Raw genomic sequence first — 6,000 nt, forward strand, 5'->3', positions numbered from 1 at the left:
TGTTTAGTCCCTCCACAACAGCGGTCACCCATGGAGCTACGACAAGTCAATGATCAAAATATGTTATGGAGGCTGAACTCTACACGGCCAATCATTCTTATGAGAACTACTGCTCTACGGGACTGTAGAATCTGAACACCATTGGTAATCTCTTTTCATCTCATTTAGTGGGGACTGGGTGGACAGCCCCTTGTTTTTTGGACCTAGATACCTACCGTTAACCGTGTTATGTTTGGGCGGCAGGTGCTCTGCAGAGTTGGGCATGTGGGCAGTTTCACATCCGCTATGCAGAGTGGCAGGGAGGGGGGGCTTGTTTGGATGGGGATGTTTTCACTATTTGTTGAGTTTGTTCTTGATGCAGTGTATGAGCTCCATTACCATGTCATGGCCACAGATAAGCCTTTCACTAGAGAGACTCCTCCTTTCTTATATGCTGTTCGTCTTCCATAGGTATCCATAGAAAACACATTAATCACCCATAGCTTTGATGTGCTATCATGGAACGTAAATGGATTGGGAGATAAACTCAAACAAGCAGTGGTCCTACAGTTCCTTAAGAGGCACTCTCCAGATATGGTTTTATTACAAGAGACACACCTCCAGGGCAACACCTTTAGGACATTGGATAGATGGGGGTATAAAATGATAGCCCACACAGTTTACACCTTGGGCTCCAGAGGGGTGAGTATTCTCCTACGCAGATCCTTGCCCTTCATTATATACATTTGGCTTGATACCCACGGGAGATATGTAGCAGTTTCCAGAAGCTGGGAGGGTCAGACACTCAACATAATCTCGGTCAACGTCTTCCAAGATTACACGATTCAGTGCTCCCGGAGCTCAGCACCCTCCTACTTCGTCTCCCAGAGGGCGGTCTAATGATGGGGGTGATTTTAACAGTGCCATGTGTGATTCTGGAGACCATCTGCCCCCTAGTGGGGAGGGGCCCACTCGTTCTACCCTGGCAGACTTTGTGACAGCCCTGGGGCTTTACAGATGCATGGCGTACCCTTAACCCAACACTACTACAATACACACAGCACTGAGGGGCCCATGGCAGCACCTCACGCATAGATCATATCCTTAGGCTGTCCACTCAGATCTCATGCTTTAGAAATATTCATCATCTTGCCAGAGGGATCTGTGATCACTCCCTGATCTGTGTGTTTTTTGGCCTAATGGACCGGAGTGCTCCAAGAAGCACTGTGATAAACCCTTGGTACCTAAAAATACCCCATATTTACGCAAGCCTCCTTAAAGCCAGGGAAAATACTTTGAGGAGAATAAAAACTCCATGAGATCGCTGCAGACCCTATAGGAGGCATAAAGGGCAGTCCTGAAGGGCCAAGGCCTTTCACTAACAGTGGGGCACATGAAGGAAAAGAGGGCTAAGATGGAAACATCTGAAGCGAGAAACTGTTGAGATAAAGTTCAAGTTCATGGACGATGGGCCATAGACCCTAACACACCTCTTGACATTTAAGCAAATGGAATATAGAGGAGTGGCAACATATGCCGCTAGGCCAGCTACTGCACAACTCAACACTTCCTTTATGAAATGGGGGATAAAGCAGGTAAGCACCTGGCATGGCTAGACAAGGGAAAAGTAGCCAATCAGTGGTTCTTGGAAATACTCAACAAAACTGGGGAGCGGGTGAGGGACTGACAGGGCATGGCAAATGCCTTTGCGGCTTACTCTATAACTCTCTACTCTCTGACACATACTGTGACTGCTGGTGAGTGCAGTGAGTTACTGACTGACATACATCTCCTGAAACTCTTGCAGCCCGATAGAAAGATCGTATAACAGGAGATCGCAGAACCTGAAGTAATACACCTAGGCCTCTGTTAAAGTGGTTGGTCCCAACGGGCCACCGATAGAACTGTATAAACTCACTTCACCCAAGATCGCACCCTATCTCCTGTGAATGTTCAGTGAAAGCCTTGAGAAGGGCTCCTTGCCCAGAGATCAGAGGCTAGGGAGCACAGTGGTTATACATAAAGAGCGCAAACTACTGGAAAAATGTGCCTCATACAGGCTGCTCTCGCTATTAAACACAGAGGTAAAAATCTTAGATTTGGTTGTATGCCTGGTAGGAATACCTCCATCAACCTGAGATGCCTACAGAGGATCCTGGGCCATGCGTTAATTCTCTGAGAGGATGCGCTGGTAATTTCCCTAGACGCGTGAATGGCCTTTGACACCGTTGAATGGCCATTTATGTTTGAAGTCCAAGGAAGAAGACTATCGAGGGTCCCTGGTATGATAAGTAGCCCATCCAGGGAATAATACTTAAATATAAGCAAAAGCAAATGAGCTACCAATAATATTCACTTTTAACCAACATAGGGAAAAAACAATTAAACTGTAACAAAATTTATAGACAAAAAATATTTATTACAAATGTATGTCAAACAAAAACACATCTCAATATAAGGATATACAGTTATATAGAGGTAAGGCTGGGAAAACACAAAAAATGTTTCTATACATATTTACACCTATATACAAATAAATAGACAAACACGAACTGACACATCAGACAAGACAATAAAACTAATCCAACCATAACAAGAACAAAAACATATACAAAACAACTTTTTTTAAAAGTATAAAGTAATAGAATACAAACAAGAAATGTACACTTATTTTTTCTGAAAATAAAATGATATTCACATAAGTACCATATTATTATTCAATTTCTGATTGTGTCTCCATCTTACTTAGAAAAAAGAAAAGACATTATATCTCAACTTCATCCAAGTCAAACTGTGCTACAGCCCGTGCTTTATATCGTGGGTGAGACTCCTCTACACTGCTCCTCTGGCCCAGGTGACAGTGAACAGGGGCATATCCCGTACCTTTCATGTACTGCGGGGAGTGAGGCAGGTATGCTTGCTAACCCTCCTTAATGTTCTCCCTTGTCATGGAACCCCTGGCGGCCTGGATTAGAGGTGATACCCTGATTAGAGGTCTGAGATGGATGGAAGATTGGGAGGACAGAATCTTCCTCTATGCTGACGATATTCTATTCTATGTTTCAGACCCGGCACACACCATCAATAGGGTAATGTATATCCTAGACATATACTGCAAGCACTTGGGATACACCATTAATTGGTACAAGTCCCTCATATATCTCCTGCATGGTCATGCACCACGCCTACCCAGAGGCTGTGCAGCAAAGGTGGTGGAGGATGGCTTCCGTTATTTGGGATATATATTACCACTGACTCTGAACACTTTCATACCCATAATCTTGAACCCCCACGCTGACGCCTCCAAAGAGATGTCCACCACTGGAAAGTGCTGCCCCTATCACTACTTGGGAAGGCGGCCCTTTTCAAAATGATGGTTCTACCCCAATTCCACTATGCCCAACAGAACACACCATACCACTCAAACTTAAGCAAAAGTAGGAAAAGTGTTGTACTTTAGAGGGGTTAGTTGCACTATTCCCACTCCAACATAAGCAGAAGTAGGGAAAGTGTTGGACTTTGGGGTCTTAGATTTAGTATTTCTACTCCAATCTGAGCAACAGGAGGAAATGTGTTGTACTTTATAAAGGGGACATTTACCATTCGCATTCCAGCATAAGCCAAAGACGGCAAAGTGCTGGACCTTGAAGAGGTCAGAGTTACTATTTGTTCTCCAACGTTAGCAAAATTAGGGAAAGTGTAAGACATTGGAGTTGTCAGATTTACTATCCCCTTTCCAATCTAAGCAACAGTAGGGAAAGTACTGGTCTTTGAAGGAGTCAGACTTACTATTTTCACTCATACATGAACAACAGTAAGGAACGTGCTGGTCTTTGGAGAGGTCAAATTCACTATTCCCTTTCCAACCTAAGTAAAGTTAGGGAAACTGTTGAATTTTGGAGGGGTCACATTTACTGTTTCCACTTCAAACTTAGAAAAGTAGGGAATTTGTTTTACTTTGGAGGGGTTAGATTTACTTTCCCCACTCCTACCTAAGCAATACTAGGGAAAGTGTTAGACCTTGGAGTTGTCAGATGTACTATTCCCACTCCAATCTGCAAAACAGTATGGAAAGTGGTGAACATTATAAAGGTCCCATTTACCATTCCCACTCCAAAATAAGCAATAGTAGGGAATGTGATGTGCTTTAGTGTGGTCAAGTTTAGTAATCACACTCCAAACATCAATAAAGGTACGGTAAGTGTTGGATTGTGGGCTGGCCAGATTCACTGTGCCCATAACAATTATGAGCAACAGTAGGGACAGTGTTGGACTTTTAAGGGGTTAAATGTACTATTCTCACTCCAACATAAGCAAAAGTAAGGAAAGTGCTGGACTTTGGAGGTTTTGGATTTAGTATCCCCAAACATATTTTGTTTAAATAAAACATTTAAATATAGCTCAAGAAAATCAAAACATATTAAAAATAATTATCTTTTTCATTAAATATATAAAACAAATCAAATTAATGTTAAACAATACAAATGTTTTGTTGCAAATATAAAAGTACAATTTAAAAACGATTACAGTTATTTAAAAAAAACTTCCCTGTCTTATGCCCTAAAAAGGAAAGACTGAAAAACAATTGAAATTAGTTAAAATTTTAAATATAAAAATGAAAAAATAAGAATGTTAAATTAGTTATTACATAAAACACAATTAAAACAATTAATACATATAGAAATAAACAACCACAACTTATTAATTAATGAAACTGATCAATTATCAATTAATCAAAACTTAGCTAATCATTTTCCATAACTATCAGGTAAAAGTACATTACATAAAAAATATTATAAATTAAAATTATAAATTTACATTTTTTTTTAACACACTACCTTAATACCCTACAAACAAAGCAACCTGCTACTAAATTAACAGTGTATTACATTAAAAATATTACATTTCATATAAGAATGTACAATCTATACTAGAACAAATCTAATCACATACATCATTAGACTACTAATATCCTGTAATGCTACAATAACTAATATTTATCAAATACATTGAAAACGATATTTAATACAACAATATTAAATGAAGCAATACTATATATAATTCTCTTTAAAAACAATATTAAATCATTAAAAAGATTTTGGACTTGATTTAGTGTTCGGCGAACAGATTACTTTATCACAAACATGATGGATGTCCTATCTGCCGACTTACAAGTGCCACTGCTCCCAAAAGTCTATTTACAACTAAGCTTTGAAGCCCATATCAGTGTAAGCAGTGGTACCACTATCACCCCTATGTTGTGGGTGCTTCAGACCTGGTACAACCTAATGCTATGTTACCTGAGAAGCATTACTTTTACACACATTCACTAAAACAGACTGTTATCCTGTATCTCACCATGATCGCCAGATGTGAAGGAGAAAAGCATCTCAAGCACAAACATTTAAAGTGAAACATTCCTGTTTTGTGGTTTCGTTCCATCAGTTTTATGGTAAAATGAAACCATATTTATTAAAATGTATTGAGCAGGTGGGCGTTGGCGGTGTGTGTGTGAACACTGGGGTTCTCATGCTATACAGTGGTACTGTTACACACAAAAATAGTGCTGTTTCCTTTTACGTCTTCCCATGCTATATGGGAACGCCTTCACAACATTTCTAAACGCCCTGCATGACAAAACAACATTGACCCTCCTTTTCCTTCAAATGACCATCTTCTTCCTTTCCATCCTATGCATGCCTCCTCTCTCTGAGCACCGCCTACTCTAAGTCACATTAATTTTTGTCTCTATCCTTATTGTTGTACTCATGCAAGTTGCCCGCACCTTATTTTAAAGATCACAGCCTCTCCTTTAAAACTCATACCCTGCACACCAACATTACCTAATGTCCTGTAACTCGTCTAATAGTACCGTCAACCAAAAAATAAACTTCTCATATCGCTGTGTCCCACAAAATCTCACGCCTACTTTCCCACTAATGTATTACACCACATAAAAACAGGAGTGAAGGCATGGAATGACTCTGGAAGAGCACAGGAGTAATCCAATAGCCAACAGTA

Source organism: Pleurodeles waltl, chromosome 3_2, assembly GCF_031143425.1.
Source record: "Pleurodeles waltl isolate 20211129_DDA chromosome 3_2, aPleWal1.hap1.20221129, whole genome shotgun sequence".
Classification (NCBI taxonomy): domain Eukaryota; kingdom Metazoa; phylum Chordata; class Amphibia; order Caudata; family Salamandridae; genus Pleurodeles; species Pleurodeles waltl.